This window comes from Triticum dicoccoides, chromosome 3A (assembly GCF_002162155.2).
Source record: "Triticum dicoccoides isolate Atlit2015 ecotype Zavitan chromosome 3A, WEW_v2.0, whole genome shotgun sequence".
NCBI lineage: Eukaryota > Viridiplantae > Streptophyta > Magnoliopsida > Poales > Poaceae > Triticum > Triticum dicoccoides.
In genome coordinates, this window is record NC_041384.1 from 493,386,674 (window position 1) to 493,414,336 (window position 27,663).

At 44.5% G+C, this 27,663-nt stretch overlaps 1 long non-coding RNA gene and 1 pseudogene across 1 annotated transcript; both read right to left on the minus strand.

The window, feature by feature from the left end:
• Nucleotides 1-14,795: 14,795 nt before the first annotated feature.
• On the minus strand, nucleotides 14,796-20,049 carry LOC119271696 (annotated as a pseudogene).
• A 1,335-nt stretch (nucleotides 20,050-21,384) lies between these two features.
• Nucleotides 21,385-24,258, minus strand: LOC119268754. The gene is made up of 4 exons (XR_005133285.1): nucleotides 23,845-24,258; nucleotides 22,976-23,167; nucleotides 22,551-22,858; nucleotides 21,385-21,747 (listed from the first exon to the last, which is right to left on the minus strand). It is a non-coding gene; the product is annotated as an uncharacterized LOC119268754 (long non-coding RNA).
• Between the last annotated feature and the right edge of the window lie 3,405 nt (nucleotides 24,259-27,663).

The window sequence follows — 27,663 nt, forward strand, 5'->3', positions numbered from 1 at the left end:
GGGGTTATTGGCCTGGGTCTGGGCCGGCCTGGCCGTCCTGGTGGCCAGCTGGGCCGGTTGGCCCATCGGGTGGGGGTTTCTCTTCTTCCATTTTTTTGATAGTTTTAGGTTTTAGTTTTTGTGTTTTGTTTTATTTATTTTCTTTATCTATTTTCTTTTCTATTTTCTTTTCTATTTTATTCTTTTAATTTCTGTTTTATAAAAGATAAATACAACTCCTAAATTAATGTTATAATTTATTCTACTGCCCCAAAAAGGTTGACACCTAATTAAAATAGTTTGCATTATTATTAATTATAAAAGGCATTTAATTAATTGTCACAGCTGCTGTTTTAATTACTCTAGAGCCTTTAAACATATTATAAAATTGTGGTTTCTCCACAATAATTACCTGTGCATTATTTTGTTCACTCCGAACATTTTAGTTTTAATATTTGAAAACTTTTATTGTTTACTTGATTTTGAATCGGTTTTTGAATTAACGAGAGATTAGCAACAGTAATAATGGTGACGTGGCATCATTAACGGGGGGGGGGGTTACTGTAGCCTAACTAGCCGGGCGTCACAAGCTCTTTCCACATCCCGAAATGAGCCTCAACACCCAAAAACAGCTCGCAGAGGGCTACGAAGCCCGCGATATGCAATACGGAGGCAGGCATAAGATTGTGTAGCTAGAGGCCATAGAACTCTAGGTGCCCCCGGAGAAACGGATGGATTGGAAATCCGAGCCCTCTTATTAAATAAGGGACGAGGCATGCCCGCTCTCCTTTGGAGGGATTAGGGGCACTCTCCGCTTGCTCTCCGCCATTATAGATGGCAAGACCGGCTCGAACCGGGACCATATAGGCCGGGGGAGAAATCCCTTGGTCTGGAGCGTCACTAGCTCGCTATGAGGGATGGAGCATCTCTCCCAATATCCAGGCTGAGGTCTGGAAGGGCGAAAGGAGGAGTTGCGATGGCTGGCCATGGTGGTATGGACCTTTGTCGGATGCTCTTTGATGGACACTTGCGAGGGGGAGAAGGTGTGGTTTGGATCTAAATGCTCGTCCCCTTAAATGGGCGGCTCATTTATGCGGCTAGGGGTGTGGATGTAAAAACACTCAGACTTTTCATATTCGTTTGACACGTGGGAGACGGCCATTATTGGGCATAGAAGCCAAGGAGCGCAACATTTACAAGAAGCCGGACTTTATTCAACAGGTACACGGAATTTGGAGGAGAACCCGCCTTGCAATACCAAAGACAATCTGCGCGCCGGACTCATCGTCATTGAAGCCTGGTTCGGGGGCTACTGAGGGAGTCCTGGATTAGGGGGTGTCCGGATGGCCGGACTATATCTTCAGACGGACTCCTGGACTATGAAGATACAAGATTGAAGACTTTGTCCCGTGTCCGGAAGGGACTTTCCTTGGCGTGGAAGGCAAGCTTGGCGATACGGATATATAGATCTCCTACCATTGTAACCGACTTTGTGTAACCCTAACCCTCTCCGGTGTCTATATAAACCGGAGGGTTTTAGTCCGTAGGACAACGTACAGAACAAGAATCATACCATAGGCTAGCTTCTAGGGTTTAGCCTCTCCGATCTCGTGGTAGATCTACTCTTGTACTACCCATATCATCAATATTAATCAAGCAGGACGTAGGGTTTTACCTCCATCAAGAGGGCCCGAACCTGGGTAAAACTTCGTGTCCTTTGCCTCCTGTTACCATCCGGCCTAGACGCACAGTTCGGGACCCCCTACCCGAGATCCGCCAGTTTTGACACCGACAACGACTCTAACTTAACGAACCATAGATACATGTGCATGGTTTTAGAAGTCTCGAAACGAATGCAGTGTAACAATGACAAGAAGGGCTCGAGAACATCCATGGAGTCAGCAAAGACATACTTCAGCACCTCTTGCATCATCCTCTTTCACGCTTCCATGAAGTCTCACGGCCAAGACGTGCACATATCAGATACTAAGCCCTCATTCTCTTCAATCCTATAGGATTCTTGAAAAATCATACTCCCTTCAGCCCATATTAATTGTCGCTCAAACAGATGTAGCACTGAAATACATCTAGATACATATGTTTAAGCGACAACTAATATGGATCAGAGGGAGTACTAAATGCTACCTACTAACCATACTAAACGGTCTATCTTGAAAATGGTGAACCCATCGGAAACCAACCATGTTTCAAATCCAACATATAGGAGAGGTTCTCTTCCTACCATCTTCACTAACCTTTCTCCCAAGATGATGCAGGCTTGTGAGTGGTGGATATGCAACATTCGCTCCCTTTTGAATGCTCGCATGAGCTCCCCAAACTGATTGTGATATATTTTCGTGTAATGATCATATTAGCTGCTGAACATGATTATGATATTGTGTGGTTACTGAAACATCAATATCTTTAGATATAGTTACTTGATTTGATGTTAATTTTGTTAGATGTGTGTTGGATCCTTGTTCATGTAAGTAATCAAGGCATGAGTACTTAAATCACTCCTACTATGTGAAGGTCATATACACCAAAACCAAATAGGCAATGGGTCATCAACAAGGATCTAGGATCAAAACTAGATGCCTATGAGCAAAACAATTTATTAGCATGGGTGGGTGGGAATTAAGTTATGTTGCTCTCGGCTAATATTCATGAATTCCCACTAACCAAACATGGAATAAAGATATCTCTCAAATTCTCACGTGTAATACTCAATCGGACCAAACAGGAGATTTAGAATAAAATGGCCTTCCCACATCTAATCTCTTCATATAACTCCCTCCTCTAAATTCCTCTACCCCTTCCCAAAAGTTACCAAACATGTTGTAAGGGTCACCTCTTTTGACCATATGCTTTTTTTTCAGAAACAGGCTTATGGAAAGTGGTGGAAATAAGCACCGCTAAGAGGAAACCTTGTGAAACTACTTTTCCTATTCATTCAGCTTATGAAATTTTGGATTTTATCCGTGTTAAGCTTTGCAAAGCCTTTAATACCCCTCAACTTCAACTTTGTCTTGATTTATAGATAATATATTAGCAATCTATTGTTGTTATACCACATAAATGAGCAAAAAAAGAATCTCAAACATCATTTATATCATGGGTGCATTTTGTAACATGTTTTTCTTAGATTTTTTTTGCATCATAGACGCATGATGTTTTGTATTTTACCACGTTTGCGCATACCTTTTTGCTAGCTTTCACCAGGACTACAAGGAGGCAAGAGATTTGGAGCATTGAATGGGGAACGCCTATGTTTGGTGTAAAACATGCTAATTAGACGTCATGAAAGCCTACCATACAAAGAGATAAGCACATGGGAAGAAACCAGGTTACATTCGCCACTCAAGAAGAGTAGAAGATATTCATATGAGTACGACCGCTCGTACAACAACCGTAGTATCGTTCAGATCTCAGATGTGATGAATGGATAGACTCTAGCTCGCGAAACAAAAGCAGAAAACCTCACCTCTAGAAGACATCCGGAGTGGGAATTGGCAGAAGGGCACCACCTCGCCATACCTTCGATCCTGAAGTTCACACCATAAACCATCATCAACAGCATCCACATCCTAGACATCAACTCCTTCATTCATCTGGTTCTAATCCAAAACATAGTGTGAATTTGTATGCATACCACATCAATCATTGATCTTTTATTGACATGAACACATCGATGATGTCTTGTGTCTCTATGTCTGATTAATTCCCTAGTTACCATGGACACGGACGAACCCTAGCATTTATATGATATGAATGCCGATAAGATATATGATCTTCGTAATACGGTTGTGGTAATATTCTTCTTGATATTGTGTGTATGTCGTTTGCACAACATTTAGCCCATTGGGATTTGAAGAATATTATTATCTTTGTGATGTGGGGTTAGAGATACAATGGTGACAAAGGCTACCCATCTTCTTAGAGGATCATTGGTATGTAAATAATGATGACCCATGTGTTTTATGCGGCGTCCTTATTGATCGTCGTACTCCATCGGTAGGTATTGGAGGGATAGTGTTGGCGTCTGTGATGCAGAGTTGCGGTAGTATGCACATAGCCCACACAATACACATATAACATGGATTACATATGTCAATGAAAGATTGTGTTTCTACACAATCAAGTATCATAAATACAGGTGGTGAATCTGAACTCCCTGAGAACGCCTTTAGCCTTAGATGCATTTTTTGTTGGGGAATGTAGTAATTTCAAAAAAATTCCTACGCACACGCAAGATCATGGTGATGCATAGCAACGAGAGGGGAGAGTGTGATCTACGTACCCTCGTAGACCGACAGCAGAAGCGTTATGACAACGCGGTTGATATAGTCGTACGTCTTCACGGCCCGACCGATCAAGCACCGAAACTGCGGCACCTCCGAGTTTTAGCACACGTTCAGCTCGATGACGATCCCCGGACTCCGATCCAGCAAAGTGTCGGGGAAGAGTTCCATCAGCATGACGGCGTGGTGACGATCTTGATGTTCTACCGTTGCAGGGCTTCGCCTAAGCACCGCTACAATATTATCGAGGAGTATGGTGGAAGGAGGCACCGCACACGGCTAAGAAAACGATCACGTGGATCTACTTGTGTCTAGGGGTGCCCCCTGCCCCCGTATATAAAGTACCAAGGGGAGGAGGCCGGCCGGCCCTAGGGCGCGCCAGGGAGGAGGAGTCCTCCTCCTAGTAGGAGTAGGACTCCCCTCTTTCCTACTCCTACTAGGAGGGGGAAAGGAAGGGGAAGAGGGAGAAGGAAAGGGGGGCGCCCCCCCCCCCTCTCCTAGTCCAATTCGGACCAGAGGGGGAGGGGCGCGTGGCTCACCCTGGCCGCCCATCTCTCTCTCCACTAGGGCCCATAAGGCCCATTACTTCTCCCGGGGGGGTTCCGGTACCCCTCCGGCACTCCGGTATTCTCCGAAATCACCCGGAACACTTCCGGTGTCCGAATATAGCCGTCCAATATATCAATCTTTATGTCTTGACCATTTCGAGACTCCTCGTCATGTCCGTGATCACATCCGGGACTCCGAACTAACTTCGGTACATCAAAACTCATAGACTCATAATATAACTGTCAACGAAACCTTAAGCGTGCGGACCCTACGGGTTCGAGAACAATGTAGACATGACCGAGACACGTCTCCGGTCAATAACCAATAGCGGAACCTGGATGCTCATATTGGCTCCCACATATTCTACGAAGATCTTTATCGGTCAGACCGCATAACAACATACATTGTTCCCTTTGTCATCGGTATGTTACTTGCCCGAGATTCGATCGTCGGTATCTCAATACCTAGTTCAATCTCGTTACCGGCAAGTCTCTTTACTCATTTCGTAATACATCATCTCGCAACTAACTTATTAGTTGCAATGCTTGCAAGGCTTATGTGATGTGCATTACCGAGAGGGCCCAGAGATACCTCTCCGACAATCGGAGTGAAAAATCCTAATCACGAAATATGCCAACCCAACATTTACCTATGGAGACACCTGTAGAGCTCCTTTATAATCACCCAGTTACGTTGTGACGTTTGGTAGCACACAAAGTGTTCCTCCGGCAAACGGGAGTTGCATAATCTCATAGTCATAGGAACATGTATAAGTCATGAAGAAAGCAATAGCAACATACTAAACGATCGGGTGCTAAGCTAATGGAATGGGTCATGTCAATCACATCATTCTCTTAATAATGTGATCCCGTTAATCAAATGACAACACATGTCTATGGTTAGGAAACATAACCATCTTTGATTAACGAGCTAGTCAAGTAGAGGCATACTAGTGACGTTTAGTTTGTCTATGTATTCACACAAGTATTATGTTTCCGGATAATACAATTCCAGCATGAATAATAAACATTTATCATGATATAAGGAAATAAAATAATAACATTATTATTGCCTCTAGGGCATATTTCCTTCAGTCTCCCACTTGCACTAGAGTCAATAATCTAGATTACACAGTAATGATTCTAACACCCATGGAGCTTTGGTGCTGATCATGTTTTGCTCGTGGAAGAGGCTTAGTCAACGGGTCTGCAACATTCAGATCCATATGTATCTTGCAAATCTCTATGTCTCCCACCTGGACTAGATCCCGGATGGAATTGAAGCGTCTCTTGATGTGCTTGGTTCTCTTGTGAAATCTGGATTCCTTTGCCAAGGCAATTGCACCAGTATTGTCACAAAAGATTTTCATTGGACCCGATGCACTAGGTATGACACCTAGATCGGATATGAACTCCTTCATCCAGACTCCTTCGTTTGCTGCTTCCGAAGCAGCTATGTACTCCGCTTCACATGTAGATCCCGCCACAACGCTTTGTTTAGAACTGCACCAACTGACAGCTCCACCGTTTAATGTAAACACGTATCCGGTTTGCGATTTAGAATCGTCCGGATCAGTGTCAAAGCTTGCATCAACGTAACCATTTACGATGAGCTCTTTGTCACCTCCATATATGAGAAACATATCCTTATTCCTTTTCAGGTATTTCAGGATGTTCTTGACCGCTGTCCAGTGATCCACTCCTGGGTTACTTTGGTACCTCCCTGCTAGACTTATAGCAAGACACACATCAGGTCTGGTACACAGCATTGCATACATGATAGAGCCTATGGCTGAAGCATAGGGAACATCTTTCATTTTCTCTCTATCTTCTACATTGGTCGGGCATTGAGTCTTACTCAATTTCACACCTTGTAACACAGGCAAGAATCCTTTCTTTGCTTGATCAATTTTGAACTTCTTCAAAATTTTGTCAAGGTATGTGCTTTGTGAAAGTACAATTAAGTGTCTCGATCTATCTGTATAGATCTTAATGCCCAATATGTAAGCAGCTTCACCGAGGTCTTTCATTGAAAAACTCTTATTCAAGTATCTCTTTATGCTATCCAGAAATTCTATATCATTTCCGATTAGTAATATGTCATCTACATATAATATCAGAAATGCTACAGAGCTCCCACTCACTTTCTTGTAAATACAGGCTTCTCCAAAAGTCTGTACAAAACCAAATGCTTTGATCACACTATCAAAGCGTTTATTCCAACTCCAAGAGGCTTGCACCAGTCCATAAATGGATCGTTGGAGCTTGCACACTTTGTTAGCTCCCTTTGGATCGACAAAACCTTCCGGCTGCATCATATACAACTCTTCTTCCAGAAATCCATTCAGGAATGCAGTTTTGACATCCATCTGCCAAATTTCATAATCATAAAATGCGGCAATTGCTAACATGATTCAGACAGACTTAAGCATCGCTATGGGTGAGAAGGTCTCATCGTAGTCAATCCCTTGAACTTGTCAAAAACCTTTTGCGACAAGTCGAGCTTTGTAGACAGTAACATTACCGTCAGCGTCAGTCTTCTTCTTGAAGATCCATTTATTCACAATTGCTTGTCGATCTTTGGGCAAGTCAACCAAAGTCCACACTTTGTTCTCATACATGGATCCCATCTCAGTTTTCATGGCTTCAAGCCATTTTGCGGAATCTGGGCTCACCATCGCTTCTCCATAGTTCGTAGGTTCATCATGATCTAGTAGCATAACTTCCAGAACAGGATTACCGTACCACTCTGGTGCGGATCTTACTCTGGTTGATCTACGAGGTTCAGTAGTATCTTGTTCTGAAGTTTCATGATCATCATCATTAGCTTCCTCACTAATTGGTGTAGGTGTCACAGAAACCGGTTTCTGTGATGTACTACTTTCCAATAAGGGAGCAGGTACAGTTACCTCATCAAGTTCTACTTTCCTCCCACTCACTTCTTTCGAGAGAAACTCCTTCTCTAGAAAGTTTCCGAATTTAGCAACAAAATTCTTGCCTTCGGATCTGTGATAGAAGGTTTATCCAATAGTTTCTTTTGGATATCCTATGAAGACACATTTCTCCGATTTGGGTTCGAGCTTATCAGGTTGAAGCTTTTTCACATAAGCATCGCAGCCCCAAACTTTCAGAAACGACAACTTTGGTTTCTTGCCAAACCACAGTTCATAAGGCGTCGTCTCAACGGATTTTGATGGTGCCCTATTTAACGTGAATGCGGCTGTCTCTAGAGCATAACCCCAAAACGATAGCGGTAAATCAGTAAGAGACATCATAGATCGCACCATATCTAGTAAAGTACGATTACGACATTCAGACACACCATTACGCTGTGGTGTTCCGGGTGGCGTGAGCTGCGAAACTATTCCGCATTGTTTCAAATGTACACCAAACTCGTAACTCAAATATTCTCCTCCACGATCAGATCGTAGGAATTTTATTTTCTTGCTTCGATGATTTTCAACTTCACTCTGAAATTCTTTGAACTTTTCAAATGTTTCAGACTTATGTTTCATTAAGTAGATATACCCATATCTGCTTAAGTCATCTGTGAAGGTGAGAAAATAACGATATCCGCCACGAGCCTCAACATTCATCGGACCACATACATCTGTATGTATGATTTCCAACAAATCTATTGCTCTCTCCATAGTACCGGAGAACGGTGTTTTTGTCATCTTACCCATAAGGCACGGTTCGCAAGTACCAAGTGATTCATAATCAAGTGGTTCCAAAAGTCCATCAGTATGGAGTTTCTTCATGCACTTTATACCGATATGACCTAAACGGCAGTGCCACAAATAAGTTGCACTATCATTATCAACTCTGCATCTTTTGGCTTCAACATTATGAATATGTGTGTCACTACTATCGAGATTTAATAAGAATAGACCATTCTTCATGAGTGCATGACCATAAAAGATTTTACTCATAAAAATAGAACAACCATTATTCTCTGATTTAAATGAATAACCATCTCGCATCAAACAAGATCCAGATATAATGTTCATGCTCAACGCTGGCACCAAATAACAATTATTTAGGTCTAATACTAATCCCGAAGGTAGATGTAGAGGTAGCGTGCCAACCGCGATCACATCGACTTTGGAACCATTTCCCACGTGCATCGTCACCTCGTCCTTAGTCAATCTTTGCTTAATCCGTAGTCCCTGTTTCGAGTTGCAAATGTTAGCAACAGAACCAGTATCAAATACCCATGTGCTACTGCGAGCATTAGTAAGGTACACATCAATAACATGTATATCGCATATACCTTTGTTCATCTTGCCATCCTTCTTATCCGCCAAATACTTGGGGCAGTTCCGCTTCCAGTGACCAGTCTGCTTGCAGTAGAAGCACTCAGTTTCAGGCTTAGGTCCAGATTTGGGTTTCTTCTCTTGAGCAGCAACTTGCTTGCTGTTCTTTTTGAAGTTCCCCTTCTTCTTCCCTTTGCCCTTTTTCTTGAAACTAGTGGTCTTGTTGACCATCAACACTTGATGCTCCTTCTTGATTTCTACCTCCGCAGCTTTCAGCATTGCGAAGAGCTCGGGAATAGTCTTATTCATCCCTTGCATAATATAGTTCATCACGAAGCTCTTGTAGCTAGGTGGCAGTGATTGGAGAATTCTGTCAATGACGCAATCATCTGGAAGATTAACTCCCAATTGAATCAAGTGATTATTATACCCAGACATTTTGAGTATATGCTCACTGACAGAACTATTCTCCTCCATCTTGCAGCTATAGAACTTATTGGAGACTTCATATCTCTCAATCCGGGCATTTGCTTGAAATATTAACTTCAACTCCTGGAACATCTCATATGCTCCATGACGTTCAAAACGTTGTTGAAGGCCCGATTCTAAGCCGTAAAGCATGGCACACTGAACTATCGAGTAGTCATCAGCTTTGCTCTGCCAGACGTTCATAACATCTGGTGTTGCTCCAGCAGTAGGCCTGGCACCCAGCGGTGCTTCCAGGATGTAATTCTTCTGTGCAGCAATGAGGATAATCCTCAAGTTACAAACCCAGTCCGTGTAATTGCTACCATCATCTTTAAACTTTGCTTTCTCAAGGAACGCATTAAAATTCAACGGAACAACAGCACGGGCCATCTATCTACAATCAAACATAAACAAGCAAGATACTATCAGGTACTAAGTTCATGATAAAATGTAAGTTCAATTAATCATATTACTAAAGAACTCCCACTTAGATAGACATCCCTCTAATCCTCTAAGTGATCACGTGATCCAAATCAACTAAACCATGTCCGATCATCACGTGAGATGGAGTAGTTTCATTGGTGAACATCACTATGTTGATCATATCTACTATATGATTCACGCTCGACCTTTCGGTCTCCGTGTTCCGAGGCCATATTTGTATATGCTTGGCTCGTCAAGTATAACCTGAGTATTCCGCGTGTGCAACTGTTTTGCACCCGTTGTATTTGAACGTAGAGCCTATCACACCCGATCATCACGTGGTGTCTCACCATGAAGAACTTTCGCAACGGTGCATACTCAGGGAGAACACTTCTTGATAATTAGTGAGAGATCATCTTAAAATGCTACCGTCAATCAAAGCAAGATAAGATGCATAAAAGATAAACATCACATGCAATCAATATAAGTGATATGATATGGCCATCATCATCTTGTGCTTGTGATCTCCATCTTCGAAGCACCGTCATGATCACCATCGTCACCGGCGCGACACCTTGATCACCATCGTAGCATCGTTGTCGTCTCGCCAATCTTATGCTTCCACGACTATCGCTACCTCTTAGTAAAGCATTACAGCGCAATTGCATTGCATACAATAAAGCGACAACCATATGGCTCCTGCCAGTTGCCGATAACTCGGTTACAAAACATGATCATCTCATACAATAAAATTTAGCATCATGTCTTGACCATATCACATCACAACACGCCCTGCAAAAACAAGTTAGACGTCTTCTACTTTGTTGTTGCAAGTTTTACGTGGCTGCTACGGGCTTAAGCAAGAACCAATCTTATCTACGCATCAAAACCACAACGATAGTTTGTCAAGTTGGTGTTGTTTTAACCTTCGCAAGGACCGGGCGTAGCCACACTCGGTTCAACTAAAGTTGGAGAAACTGACACCCGCCAGCCACCTGTGTGCAAAGCACGTCGGTAGAACCAGTCTCGCGTAAGCGTACGCGTAATGTCGGTCCGGGCCGCTTCATCCAACAATACTGCCGAACCAAAGTATGACATGCTGGTAAGCAGTATGACTTATATCACCCACAACTCACTTGCGTTCTACTCGTGCATATAACATCAACACATAAAACTAGGCTCTGATACCACTGTTGGGGAACGTAGTAATTTCAAAAAATTTCCTACGCACACGCAAGATCATGGTGATGCATAGCAACGAGAGGGGAGAGTGTGATTTACGTACCCTCGTAGACCGACAGTGGAAGCGTTATGACAACGCGGTTGATGTAGTCGTACGTCTTCACGTCCCGACCGATCAAGCACCGAAACTATGGCACCTCCGAGTTTTAGCACACGTTCAGCTCGATGACGATCCCCGGACTCCGATCCAGCACGACGGCATGGTGACGATCTTGATGTTCTACCGTCGCAGGGCTTCGCCTAAGCACCGCTATAATATTATCGAGGAGTATGGTGGAAGGGGGCACCACACACGGCTAAGAAAACGATCACGTGGATCAACTTGTGTCTAGGGGTGCCCCCTGCCCCCGTATATAAAGGAGCAAGGGGAGGAGGCCGGTCGGCCCTAGGGCGCGTCAAGGAGGAGGAGTCCTCCTCCTAGTAGGAGTAGGACTCCCCTCTTTCCTACTCCTACTAGGAGGGGGAAAGGAAGGGGAAGAGGGAGGAGGAAAGGGGGGCTCCCCCCTCTCCTAGTCCAATTCGGACCAGAGGGGGAGGGGGTGCGCGGCCCACCCTGGCCGCCCCTCTCTCTCTCCACTAGGGCCCATAAGGCCCATTACTTCTCCCGGGGGGGTTCCGGTAACCCTCCGGCACTCCGGTTTTCTCCGAAATCACCCGGAACACTTCCGGTGTCCGAATATAGTCGTCCAATATATCAATCTTTATGTCTCGGCCATTTCAAGACTCCTCATTATGTCCGTGATCACATCCGGGACTCTGAACTAACTTCGGTACATCAAAACTCATAATATAACTGTCATCGAAACCTTAAGCGTGCGGACCCTACGAGTTCGAGAACAATGTAGACATGACCGAGACACGTCTCTGGTCAATAACCAATAGCGGAACCTGGATGCTCATATTGGCTCCCACATATTCTACGAAGATCTTTATCGGTCAGACCGCATAACAACATACGTTGTTCCCTTTGTCATCGGTATGTTACTTGCCCGAGATTCGATCGTCGGTATCTCAATACCTAGTTCAATATCGTTACCGGCAAGTCTCTTTACTCGTTTCATAATACATCATCTCGCAACTAACTTATTAGTTGCAATGCTTGCAAGGCTTATGTGATGTGCATTACCGAGAGGGCCCAGAGATACCTCTCTGACAATCGAAGTGACAAATCCTAATCTCGAAATATGCCAACCCAACATTTACCTTTGGAGACACCTGTAGAGCTCCTTTATAATCACCCAGTTACGTTGTGACGTTTGGTAGCACACAAAGTGTTCCTCCGGCAAACGGGAGTTGCATAATCTCATAGTCATAGGAACATGTATAAGTCATGAAGAAAGCAATAGCAACATACTAAACGATCGGATGCTAAGCTAATGGAATGGGTCATGTCAATCACATCATTCTCTTAATAATGTGATCCCGTTAATCAAATGACAACACATGTCTATGGTTAGGAAATATAACCATCTTTGATTAACGAGCTAGTCAAGTAGAGGCATACTAGTGACGTTTAGTTTGTCTATGTATTCACACAAGTATTATGTTTCCGGATAATACAATTCTAGCATGAATAATAAACATTTATCATGATATAAGGAAATAAAATAATAACATTATTATTGTCTCTAGGGCATATTTCCTTCAGTTTTCATCATTCCCATTACTATCTTGTTCTTAATTACTATTATTCTGCACTTTAATTCTTGCTCTTGCACACATACTCTTGCAATATTTCCTTCTTCACACCGCTTTTTCTTGGGATCGAATATAACTTGCAAACACACTCAGATAAATCTATATAAGGGGCAAAAGACCAGTTCCTTGGCCCTTTGTGGGATCGACACTCTTATGTTGAAAACAACTACAACTAAATTATGTGCAATTGCAGGACATCAAGCTATTTTCTTGTTTCATTGTCGAGAAGCTCTGATTTGGTCATTGTTACAAGTTGAAAGTGTATTTATCTCTAAATGGTATTTTGGTGTGATGATAATGTGGTTAGTAGAAGTAATGATGGTTGCTAACATTTATCTCAGGTCATTGCTTCCTTGGATATTTATCGTGGAGATGGTTAACCCCCCTCTCCCGCCCCCACTTCAAAAAAAAACCAAAGGCATATCCCATGGGTTGTCCAGAGAGATATGCGGCCACAGAACTACGACCAGATCCGAGCAAATTTATCAAGGACAGATCTGCCGGAGACACACCTCCACACGCCCACCGACGATGCTAGACACATCACCGGGATGGGGGCTAGGCGGGCAGAACCTTATTCCATCTTCAGGAAGCCGCTGCCTTCTCGTCTTCCTGAGCAGGACACAAACCCTAAAAAACTCAAAGGAACATCTAGAAACATAGCCCTCCCGCTGGCAAGGGCCGGGATCCACCACCCCGCCATGGCCCTAAGGCCACCGGAGACGAGGTGGACTGGCGGCGGCGCTGACGGGAGGCAGAGGAACCCTAAGCTTTTCTTGAGGGAGGAGGCAGCTGCGTGAGAACTTTTGACCTTTGTATCATGAGCTTTGTTAATGGACTTGGATCTTATGATGCCCATCTATTCTTTTCTTTTTGTTGTTGTTGAATTGAGTCTTGCTCCTCTATGAGTTTCTTTATGTTGATAGTATCTTTTAGGACGGTGGGCAGAAGGGAAATTTGCAGGGGCACGCACCTGCCAAGCCCTATCCGACTGCTCGATTGCCTCACGATTCGTGAAGTCGTTCGATCCCGTGCGAGGGCACAATAAGTTTTAAGTTTCCATCGTTGAAACTTATGCTTTTTTATCTGGAACTTGTGATTTTCTCGCTCTGTTTTACAAGTTTCATAGATAAATTTTAAGATATTTTTTTGGCGAGCGTAGGCAAAAAAATTATGATTTTATCGTTGGTGCGTACTAAGTTTCAAGAGTTAAAACTTAACATTTATTTTTAAAATTCATCGAAACGTATTTAAAATGGATCTTATTTGAAAGTCCTAGTCACGAGAAACACGGATATGAAAACATAACTTAATTTGTACTTTATATTCAAAAGCACTTGCCTGTCAGAAATCCTGTCCCGTGAGCACAAGCATGCTACAAGCCGGTGGCGCTTGACCATAGCCCCTCCTAGGGCGCCGTTGTGGGGGTCACGGTGGAGGCTTCAGACTCGATTCTCAGTAGCACGGTGGTCGGAGCATGGTGCCGGGCGGCTAGAGGGCAGGTGCTAGGGCGTGAATACTCGTTCCCACTAGGAATCATGGAACCTGGAGACATTTTGACGCTCGTGGGTTTGGTTGAATCTTTTGGGATGGAGGGGCTATATTTCAGCTCGCTCCAAAAACGTTTTGGGATCTGAAAGCCTATTCGGGATCAGTCAGATGGATATAGTGACAGTTAACCAGAAAAGAAAAACTGTATACCTACCATAATCTGCTAAGGGCAAAACTGTAGCTGGCTAGCATGCAAAGCTGGGCTTTGTTGAGGATTTATCCTGTTTAACTTCAAGGGTAAGACTACAATGATGTTCAAAATCCTCTACCTACTTGCTACAACCTCCAGGATAAAAGGTGCAGTCACAAATAACAGGGGTCACAGATCATCAGGAACTTAACATTATACTATCAATATTCTACCCCATGTTAAAAGCAATATCTGAACAATCATCCTGAGAATTATCTTGATAGCCTAATATATGAGGAATATATTAAGTCGGACCTGAAAGGTCTACATAGTACCTCAGGTTTTCAGGTTCTATTGAAAACACATCCGATATTTAGCAACCATCCTATTCATGTTAGTAATCCGTTATTGCTGTCTACGACCAACCTCATGGAATCTAGCCCTCGTCTCTAGTCCATCAGAACCTTCAAACAAACCGTTCTGCACCGAGTTTTGGTGATCCATTGCTGTGGGTTGCACTTGTGTGTCCCCCTTCCGGATTATGAATGTGCTGGATGTCTGCGTGAGGCCATAGACCTGTCAATGAACAATGTATCAATAATCTTGACAAAGATGAAAGAAGATAACGATCTTAAGCTTGCGAACAGAGCAGATTACAGTAGGATATGAGATAGCCCTGCAACATCAACCTAGTAGTTTATAACATATTAAACCACAATAAAAATGCATCAAATATAAGCATTTCTCACCATGTGCATGGCACTACAACAACAACAACAACAACAACAAAGCCTTTAGTCCCAAACAAGTTGGGGTAGGCTAGAGGTGAAACCCATAAGATCTCGCAACCAACTCATGGCTCTGGCACATGGATAGCAAGCTTCCACGCACCCCTGTCCATAGCTAGCTCTTTGTCGATACTCCAATCCTTCAGGTCTCTCTTAACGGACTCCTCCCATGTCAAAATCGGTCGACCCCGCCCTCTCTTGACATTCTCCGCACGCTTTAGCCGTCCGCTATGCACTGGAGCTTCTGGAGGCCTGCGCTGAATATGCCCAAACCATCTCAAACGATGTTGGACAAGCTTCTCCTCAATTGGTGCTACCCCAACTCTATCTCGTATATCATCATTCCGGACTCGATCCTTCCTCGTGTGGCCACACATCCATCTCAACATACGCATCTCCGCCACACCTAACTGTTGAACATGTCGCCTTTTAGTCGGCCAACACTCCGCGCCATACAACATTGCGGGTCGAACCGCCGTCCTGTGGAACTTGCCTTTTAGCTTTTGTGGCACTCTCTTGTCATAGAGAATGCCAGAAGCTTGGCGCCACTTCATCCATCCGGCTTTGATTCGATGGTTCACATCTTCATCAATACCCCCATCCTCCTGCAACATTGAACCCAAATACCGAAAGGTGTCCTTCCGAGGTACCACCTGGCCATCAAGGTTAACCTCCTCCTCACAGCTAGTAGTACTGAAACCGCACATCATGTACTCGGTTTTAGTTCTACTAAGCCTAAACCCTTTCGATTCCAAGGTTTGTCTCCATAACTCTAACTTCCTATTTACCCCCGTCCGACTATCGTCAACTAGCACCACATCATCCGCAAAGAGCATACACCATGGGATATCTCCTTGTATACCCCTTGTGACCTCATCCATCACCAATGCAAAAAGATAAGGGCTCAAAGCTGACCCCTGATGCAGTCCTATCTTAATCGGGAAGTCATCGGTGTCGACATCACTTGTTCGAACACTTGTCACAACATTATTGTACATGTCCTTGATGAGGGTAATGTACTTTGCTGGGACTTTGTGTTTCTCCAAGGCCCACCACATGACATTCCGCGGTATCTTATCATAGGCCTTCTCCAAGTCAATGAACACCATATGCAAGTCCTTCTTATGCTCCCTATATCTCTCCATAAGTTGTCGTACCAAGAAAATGGCTTCCATGGTCGACCTCCCAGGCATGAAACCAAACTGATTTTTGGTCACGCTTGTCATTCTTCTTAAGCGGTGCTCAATGACTCTCTCCCATAGCTTCATTGTATGGCTCATCAGCTTAATTCCACGGTAATTAGTACAACTCTGGACATCCCCCTTGTTCTTGAAGATTGGTACTAATATACTCCGTCTCCATTCTTCTGGCATCTTGTTTGCCCGAAAAATGAGGTTGAAAAGCTTGGTTAGCCATACTATCGCTATGTGCATGGCACTAGATTAGTAAAAATTGTTTGGTGTGAAGGGCACCCATTGTCAATTGTGGTAACAAAAGATGAAGATTAGTCTGAGCACTTCAAGGGATATTGTCGAAGAGTTACCAAATTATACGACGGAACTGGAAATTGGACACAAAACCTCCACGTTATCTGTTTTCATACATGCTACTGTATCATCAGTGCCGCATAACAACCCAAGTATATTACAGAACACACAATGAAAACCTTTGCTCTGATGATTTTGTACAAATGAGTGTGGTTATAATGCTTGAAGGCTAGATATTGATGCCAATTTTCACATTGCAAAGCACTTTCCAATCGACACCAGTGGTTTCTAAGAACTATTCCCTAACTCTGTGGGGTCTTGTGAGTTACCCTAAAAGAAGTATGAAGCATACCATTTTCGTCAGACGGCAGAGGAAAAAATTGCAGGTAGCACAAAGAAGCAACCACCAGTCCTGCAGAATTTTAGTTAACACATTAGATTATCAAGAATTACGTGTACAACACTTTTAACTTCTATCTTTATTTGTTTCGCAACGTAATCTTTAATAGATAACCATGTCAGACCTACCCAGAACTCCACCAGTGCACACATCTTGCCAATGATGCCGGTAGTCGTCTACTCGAGAAACAGCCACTAAGGCTGCACCAAGCAGAGGGAGAAAAATAATGCAGAGTTTTGCAACATGGCCTCTTTGATCAAAAACTTTGATTTTACCAGCTAGATACCATGACAGAAACCCGAGGCCAGCAAAAGACACTGAGAAACAGAAAATTTGTGAGTCGTTCACCTCAAGAACAGGTAGCATGTAAAAGCTCTTGCAGTTTAGAGTATCAGCAATCATAGTTTTTGCATTGCTGAGGTAAAAGGGAACTGACGAACATGCTTTCACTTACAAGAAGTATGACCACTTGGGAAACTCTTGTGACCTTCTTTGATATCACTCGCTTTACCATGACACAGGACGCCCGTAGTAAAATTGTCATAGGCCTGAACATCAAGCAAAGCCATAAGTTGCACAGAAAGGTCAGATGAAATCGTGCGAAGGGCTCCACTCAAACAATCATTGAAAGATCAACCGAAGGTGAGCACATTACAGGTACTCCGTCAGGAAAACAGCGCCAAAAGAAATCTGGACGTGGCCGACCAACACCATCCTTAATCGCATCAGTTAAAACTGCAGTTATAGCCACTGAAAAGAGGAGACCTGGTAGGACAAGCTAGATTTCAGATTAATTGCATAAGAATAAGATATCACAAACTTGCACAGAAGAATATGAATGAACCTAGTATGGCATGATGCAAATCATAGACATTCCTCCTCTTGATGTATATACTGGTCATGATAATCATAGGTCCAATGATACCATATATCTGCACAATCACGATAATTCAAGACAATGTACTTAGGAGGTTCATGAAAATAAACAGGGTAGAACTAAGAGTTCAAAATATATACCGGCACCGTCCAAAATGGCACCGTGTTGTCTTTCATGGGATATCGGAGATCCGTTAGCATGTCCGATCCAACAAATCGATGGAATGGTTCTATTTTATTTAGTACTACATCCACCACAAGTAGAATAACCAGCACAATCCAGTCATACATATGTAGCCTTGCAATTTTAGCTCCATGCGATGTTACATAGGGTGGTGGAACTGCCACACGAATAGGTGCTGATGGAGATGGCATCGCTTCCCGAGTTTTGATCTGTCAATCCATCCACCGAATAGATTTAAGAAACCACTAAATAAATTATAACAAGCGTGTCTATTTGTCAAAGAAACAATAAACTTTCAATCACCACATTCAAGAACCTTGAGCATCGAAGAGATGGTTAAGGCAATACTTGCACCTGTTTCTATATTGTAGACTAGCAGCCCAGGAACAAGGGTTCTTTAGCATCAGCTAAGTTATGAAATTTGACTATTTGGGAAAATACACAGTTTGAGTAAGAATCTTGTTAGGTGATGAAAATCTAAACTGATTCATTTTTGTTACTCTTACTCACAGAACATGCGCCCTTTGTGCTGTAGATGTTCAAGAGAGATATCGTGTCCTAGAACAATCACGTGATTGTAAGGTTAAGGTAATGAACCTATAATGCCAATTGCTGGATGCCTGGATGTTCAACACAAACATAATAAAATAGGACGAGGCAAAACTAGAACAATCCGTCATTATCAGCACACAACCGAAGGTACGAACGGAAATAGAGGTCCTCGATTAAACTATATACCACTAATAAGTAAACAAACTAACTAAATATGGCGATGCCATAATCAACAATTCACCAGACATCACATTTCTTTTGCTTAAACAGTGTAAGTGATAACATGGGCTGCAGTAAAGATATGCGTGACACTGCGCCACGGCAGACAAGGGGAATGCCGTGCAGTTATGTTGCAAAATTGTTGCAGGTTCAGTATCAAGTGGAAGTTGCAAGAATAAAGGAGGAACAGCAACCCCTTCGCGTTATTCGCAACCCTGCCTAGTGCAATCAGGGCATGGTGGCTTCCATTGGTGGCACAAACACAGTGCGCACAAGGCGCTCGACTATTCGCCGCCCCCAGCCACCGAGGCTTTGGCCTTCATGGTGCGAAATTAGTCACCACAAGTTCACGAGAGGAGCGCGCATGCACATCAGATCCCGGGATAAGATCAAACCTGTAGCAAAGCTAGCTCCTCGGAAAAGAAGCACCGATTTGCCTGATCACCTCCTCCCCTCCCCTCGGCACGGCTGTGAGAAAACAAGAAGGCGAATCAACCACCATCCACAAGTAGTCATGCCACTACGCAAAATGCGGAGAAGGGGTGTGTAACCAACCTGCGACCCCACGATCTTTCCAGGCCCGTTTCCCTCTTCTTGTAGCGGTTGACATCAGACGATGCGGCGGAGGGAAGAAGAAGAAGAAGAACCCGTCCGCGCAAGCGCGCGGGCGAAAGAGTCTCCGGGAATTCGTCGTTGGTTGGCCATCTCGATGTTTTCCATTGACGAATTTCTTGACCAACGACAAAGGTGGGCGCGCAGGGAAGGAGGAGGACGAGGAGCCCGCCAGGGGGCAGGCGCTGATGAAAGACTGGCGAAATTTGGGGGGTGCCGGCGGGCGGCAGTTGGAACTTGACCGGTATAGGCGGAGAGCTCGATCCGCATCCCTCCCTCCACCCACAAAAGATGGGCAAAAAACGTGAGCGTGACCCCAAACGGACGTCCGTCTTTATCCGAATTTTGTCCATTTAGATAGAAAAACGGACATACGCGTTCGGTTTGGGTCGTTCGTCAACTTGTGCATGCAACGAGAACAATCCATCGCAAACTGTCCGACCTAGACCCCACCATGCCTCGCCCGTGCTCGCACGCCGGCATCGCCCGTCTGCATGCCCGTGCGCCGGTAGCGCTCATCTGCACGCTCGCGCGCCGGCCGCTCTCGCCCTGCAAGCCCAAGCTAGCATGCACCCGCGGCGGCTCGCTAGCTAGCTAGCAAGCACGCGCACGCGCACGGGCTGGCTAGCTAGCTAGCAAGCCGGCGCCATCAGCAGTTGCGGCCGGTCGCCGCACTCGACGCAGCTCGCACATCTGCAGCATGTCGCCCGTGCACCGACGCGTCTTCTGTTGATGTGCCTGTGCGCCGTCGCGTCCCGCAGCACCAGCAGCCCACGGCGCACCGTGCTCGCCGGCCCCGCCTTGCCACGCCGCCCTGCTGCCTGCGCCCTGCGGCCACGCCCGCGGGAGAGGACGCAGCGGCTCTGCTCCGGCTCCGCAGCGCCCGCAGCCGCGCCCCATCGTGCCCTGCAGCACCAGCAACCCACGGCGCACCGTGCTCGCCGGCCCCGCCTTGCCACGCCGCCCTGCTGCCTGCGCCCTGCGGCCACGCCCGCGGGAGAGGAGGAGGCATCGACTCTGCTCCGGCCCCGTAGCGCCCGCAGCCGCGCCCCGTCGTGCCCCACAGCGCTGGCTGTCGCCCGGCCGTGCGCTCGTCCGTGCCGGCCGCGTTCTCGCTCTGCCGCTCCCGCTCGCTCCCGACAGCCACCGCGAGCTCTCGTCGATGGGGGAGAGAGGAAGGCCCGCGCCACTACACCACGGACGTCAATAGGAGGCACTTTAAAATGCCTCAGAAGGCCCATATAATGCCAGCCTAGAGAATAGAAGGCATTTTTAAAATATGCTAGAGATGGTCACGAAGGGAAATGTCTTTGAAGGCACTTTTCCAGAACGCCTCAAAAGGCCTGCACAGGGGCATTTTTAAAATGCCAGCAACCTCAATGTGAGGCATTTTTCCAGAATGCCTCAAAAGAAACACAGAGGCATTTTTCAAAACGCCAGCAAACTCAATTTGAGGCATCTTTAGGAATGCCTCCAAAGACTATTTGTAGCATTTCTCATATTGCCTCTAATTTTATTGTCTGGCATAAGTCATACTGCCTTCAAAACATTTTTGTGGCATTTCTTAAGATCGCCTCTAAAACCTTTTTGTGGCGTCTTTCGACTTGCCTTCAAAATGTTTCTGAGGCACATAAGAACGCCACAAACTTTACAGACATGTAAGATTATAATTAAAAACACTGTTGCAGCAAGCTCACTAATTTGCAACCACTGTACAAACACATATATACAACAGTAGAACAAGATTGAGAGGCTTGCATTGGCTAGAAGTATCATTGTGCAAGCGAATAACGTAAAGCATCAGAACATCTTCACAAATTCGAAAACGACATTAAAGTATCAATCACCAACACAGGACCAACAATGTAACACACAGGTAGACTACCTACTGTTGCGACAACAATGTAACACACAGGTAAACTGCCTACTGTTGAAACAATGTTGTAAAGAGTGTTCCAACTTGATGCAATCAATTCGAAGTACACAAACCAATCAGCCGTGTGTCACCATCAACTTCGACTTTCGGATGACATCTACAAGAGCAAAGACTGTTCTTAGCACTGTAACAGGGTTAAGGAGGCAGGCATGTAAAATAATGTAAATAATAAAACTTAAACATATTTTTGTTTGTGCCATTAAACTTAATCTATCATTCAAACATCAACAGCATGCACGAGTAGGTAAAAAAACATCACTGTAAAATGTAAAATAGGTAAATGATAAAGATCATTAAGGGGTGATAGGTATTGCTTTAAATCTGGACCATTGGTCATTGCCTCCTTGGACTGAATCACTGAATAGATGATCAAGTTGGTACTAGCAAAAAAAGGATAAACTGCAACCTATGCCTGTTATTCCATCTGATCCAGCTTGCGCGTGAACCATATGACAAGAGTTGTCATTTCGGAGAAGCACCGCTGGCCATTAGAATGTCCAGATTCCACATGACACTAAGACACCGAGCACTATTTTTAAGAACTGAAACATGGAGCCATCAATTCAAGGTGCAACAACTGTACAAACTTTACACAGGTGCACTACCTACTGTTGTTGAATACTGTACAGCAATGAAACATATCTTCACAAATTCAGAAATGACCAAAACCTATGCCTATTATCACAACTTAAATGAGCATCTTTGATCACCAATACACATGTACACCTCTTGTCAAAACCTATTGTCACAACAACTCCAGATTATTGTCAAGGATTGCAGAGAAGAGGATATTAGATGAACTGATTACTATGTTCAGGTTAGGAAATTATATATCCACAGAAAACAGAGTTTGGAGTTAAGTAGCACCAGTACATATTATTTCATGTTAGTGCAACTCACCTATGACCTTGTTGTCTCACATATCTTCTATCTCTTCAACGTATTCCTCACAGCACATTCTGAGGTAATGCAACGAGCCTGATGCTTGGTCACCTGACTTCCTGTAGTTTAAGAGCTTACCATAGTGAAGCGTTTTAATTTATCCCTGTTTGAAGCTTCTGTTTTTGCTTGATAACATTGATGCATTCCATTTGTGGTGGATTAACTTCTCTGACTCTATAATTCAGCCCATTCAATCTCCGTTCATGGTCAGACACATGGGACTGATTAAATGCATCAGATCTTGATCTCAAAGTCATCATTTTTTCCTGGCGTGTACAATTCAAAACTCGGTTAGAAAAAACAAGATAAAAACTAAGATAAAAACACCAATGATGACTACTATCCATTCGACATTTAGTTCAAAAACAATCAATAGCTCTCACCTGATCCATATCAAAGAAGTCTCTTGCAGGTGGACATCATCATGCCCATCAATTCTAGCGTCCATATCAAAGAAGTCTCTTGCAGGTGGATGAACCACAACGTACCAATCCTTCTCTATAGAATCTTGTACATAATAGACTTGGGTAGCTTGAGTTGCGAGGATAAATGGCTCATCAAATATGTTGCTACCGCTGCTTAGCAAATGGTTAAAATTCACCTCAGTTATTCCATAATAAATATTTGAAAGTGAGCAGAAGCAAAGAGAAATTCCTAGAAACAATATCAATTTACTACTAGCAAAAATTCCACAGGTTAAGAATCTATATAGTACTAATATACGAGACTTAATCAGTTCAGTGCTACTCCAATGGTAACTAAACTGCATAGAACTCTGTAGATAATCAGTTCAGTGTTGTCATGTTATTAGTTTACTGATTTAAGAAAAGATCATGTATGTCAGGGATGTTCTATATAGAAGACCTCAAGTGTAGCAAGAAAACAGGTTAACTGAAACCTGATGCAGCAAGAATAGAAGTATATCTACATAGCTTACTAGATAACATGTAGGGATGTTCCATATAGAAATGGCAAATGCGCCTGCAGTTTGATTATCAGTATATCTACATAGCTTACTCCTTGTGTGCACTTTTCTAACATGAACAGAAGGCCACCATGCACGCAAGGCCACAACGAACAAAGCTCAAATTTCAACAGGACAAGTTGACACACTCCATGTATAATTACAAAAAGAACATCCAACACAGTACAAGTTGATTCTAGATGTCATAGCATAATGATTCTTCCTACAGGACTTCTAGCACAAACAAAAACTGGAAGAAAAAGAAGTACAAAATTTAAGAGACATTACCTCGAACACCTTCTGTGCACCAGGGCGTCGGATCAACTGCAACCAGCAATATTCGTGTCTGGCGTGGGGAGGATCGCCGCTGATTCGTTCATTTCCTGGACCACCTTGCCCCTCCTCCTCTCCGAGCCTCGATCTCCCCTCTCCTTCACCGCGCCCACTGCAATCCCACCCCGAGATTGGGGATGAGAGAAGAAGAGGCACAGCGTGGAGATGGCGGTGCAGGTCGTCGCGGACGCGGCTGCCGCGACGGCTGCGGAGGATCCGGTGTGGAGCACCGGTGGCGGAGGAGGCTCCGGCGGCGACGACGAGGCGCCCACGGAGGAGCAACGGCGATGGTGAGCAGCGACGCGCCGGCCGCGATGTTATGTGTTTTTTATTTTCACACACTTTGGAAGGCAGCAGGTGGGAGGGTTGTTTCCTTAAAAAAGTGAACATCTATAGGTAATGTAGACAAAGCATTCGAGGCATTTTACGCCAAAACGCCGGCTAAACTCCGCGGCACTTTTGAGAACGCCTTGCTTTCCCCCTGTTTTGCAGGCAATTTTCCAAATTGCCCTTGAAGGCTGTGAGCTTCGGAGGCATTTTTAGAAAGTGCCTTCAATGGCATGATTTTGAGGCGTTTAGCAAAAACGCTGGCAAAAAAATGCCTCCTAATGCCATACGTGTTGTAGTGCGCGCCCCGCCCCGCCATGAGGTGACGCCGCTCGGCCACCCGCGCCCCGCCAGCACGCCCTCGTCCCGCCAGAGCTCGGCCCCGCGCCTGCCAGATTCGCCAGCGCCGAGCTTGCGCCCGTGCGCTCTCCGGCGTCCGCGCCGAGCTCGCCCGCCGCCTGCTTCGCTCCCGCACCCCGCTTCGGCCGCCGCCTGCGCCGCGCCGCGTCCCGCTCCGGCCGACGCCGCGCCACTCCGGTAGACAGGCATGTGGCTGCATGCGTTGATGGGTAGGTGGACACGGTGGGCCAAGGGAGAGAGGGTGACATAGATAGACATAAATAGACGACATAAATAGACGATTCATGCACGATGAATGAAATCAGGCCGGACATACGTATGATGGAAAGAGCATCAGCCGCTGGATTTTGTGTCGTGCATACGTCGGGCACGAGGATCGTGCATGGAGCAGTTTCGGGTGACATATGGGGCACGCTCGAACACAGCGGACGAAGAGGACGCGGAGACGTTCGTTTTTTTGTCCGTTTTTGCCTTAAATCCAGATCTACTTTGGACCAGAGATGGGGTGAAACGGACACGAAACGGACGAAAAAGTAAAATGGGGTCTGCCGCTGGATCGTTGCATGTGTCCGCTTTTATTCAAACTGCGTCCGGCGGACAAGATAGAGTCTTGCGGTGGAGATGGCCTGAGACGTTATTTTAAGAAAAATCAAAATCAAACTTTTCAGTTTAAAAAATCTAAAAAAATACATACGTGTGTACATAAGGAAGGATGTATTGTACGTGTGTTAAAATTTCATGATGAAATACTATGAATTTGCGAGCTGCACAGAAGAAAAAATTTGTTGATTTTGAGACTGAATAGTTAATGTGCTGAAAGCTACAAATTTCTTTGATTCTTCTGTAGCCCGCAATCTAACGTATTCACTGTCAAAATTTACACACATGTACATGACATTTCTGTGCATATATAATTTTTTTCTTCATAGTATTTTAAAAGAGTAAAGTACACCACAAGTCCTAAATCTATTTGAGGGGCGTCAAGATAGTTCTAAATTATCATGCTTTTACCCAAGATTGTGGATGTTGCTCGGATTGAGCAATTTAGACCCATCTACCTGTTGAACGTTAGTTTTAAAATCTTTACAAGGATGGGCACTAATAGATTGTCTGATATTTCTCATACGGTCGTGCGCCCAACATATACTGTCTTTATGCCTGGTCGCAATATTCTTAAGAGAGTGGTTGTCCTCCATGAGACGATCCATGAGCTCCACACTAAGAAACTTGATGGAGTTTCATTTAAGGTGGACTCTGAAAAGGCATATGACAAAGTCAAGTGGCATTTTCTTCAACAAGCCCTTCGCATGAAAGATTTTGCGGCTGAATAAAGGAAACAAATGGCTTCCTACATTCAAGGCAGGAGTGTTGGGTTAAGGTGAACGATGACATCAATCATTATTTCCAAACCCGGAAGGGACTGAGGCAAGGTGATCCCATGTCACCAATCTTATTTCATATTGTAGCGGATATGTTGGCTATTCTTATAACAAGAGCTAAGGAGGATGGTCAGGTTGGGGGCTGAAAAAGCATGGTACCCCCATGTTTGGTTTTGGTAATTGATAACTATCTCTATGGACTAATGGTTGCCTTGAGTTATATTTGAAGGGTTTGTCCATAGGCTTTTCTCGAAGTCCATTTGTTGGTTTCAAGGAGTTTATGTGTTGATCAAGGTGCTATTCAAGGAATTATCCAAAGAGTGATCATATAGAAGACATGACTCAAGGTTCATCAAGACTAAGTCAAAAAGTGAATCAAGTTGATCAACACATAAAGCGTAGAAGATGTACTGAGAGGGATCAAGTGATCCCATGGCATGGTAAGCATTGCCCATTACACTTTATGTACTAACCCATGTGGTGTAGGGTAGAACCCTAGTTGCCCGACCTTTCACGATTGGAGCAAATCCCGCGGAGAACATGAAGAACACGAGGGGAAATCACGAGGGGAGACATGAGAGGAGACACGAGAGAATCACTCAAAACAACCAGAATGCTCACACATATGCTAGATTCTCGAACCAAAAAGAGATACATGATCCGAATCCAACAAAGGACGATACATAAGGTAACCAGTTCTTCTCCTTGAGGAGGCCTTGAATCAACGAGGGGATCTTCCCTGAAAGGGGTCTTGAATCCAAAGAGGATCTTCTCCAAAGAGGTGTCGGTCCCTCGCGGTGGAGTAGATCCAGATGGATGAGCGAAGCTCTATCTCACATATGAGCTAACACAACGCTAACCCTAGTACGGAGCTAAGGGACAAGTATATATAGTCCAAGGGGTAAGCTGGGGGATACATGGGGTGAAACCCCTTTCACTGCGCACAGGTAGGGCGGTAGTACCGGTCATGGGGCGGTTGTACCACTGGGCGCTCAGGTACTAGTTCCTGGAGGTGCTTTTGGATGTGCTCAACGGTTGTACCGGTGCTTGGGGCGGTTGTACCGGTCTGGTGGCTGTTACGGGGATAAACCGGTGCTGTACCGGCCTTGCATCGCTCGATCATAGAAGCTTGGCCGGTGGTTGGGCGGTGGTTGAGCGGTTTTACCGCCCGGGCGGTAGTTGGGCGGTACAAGGGCGGTTGTACCGGTACTTCTGGGCTGGGCAGATTCTCTTCATGCTCTTGATGTTCATCTTGCACCATAACTTCTCCTTGGTTTCTTCCTTGGTACCTAAGCACACAAAGCATCTCCGTTTGAGGTAGTAGTCATGTCTCAAGTGGATCAAAGGGGGGTTCAACAAGGAGAGAGTTAACCTCGTTCTCGATAGCCCTTGTGAAGGAAATATGCCCTAGAGGCAATAATAAAGTTATTATTTATTTCCTTGTATCATGATAAATGTTTATTATTCATGCTAGAATTGTATTAACCGGAAACATAATACATGTGTGAATACATAGACAAACAGAGTGTCACTAGTATGCCTCTACTTGACTAGCTCGTTGATCAAAGATGGTTATGTTTCCTAACCATAGACATGAGTTGTCATTTGATTAACAGGATCACATCATTAGGAGAATGATGTGATTGACTTGACCCATTCCGTTAGCATAGCACTTGATCGTTTAGTTTGTTGCTATTGCTTTCTTCAT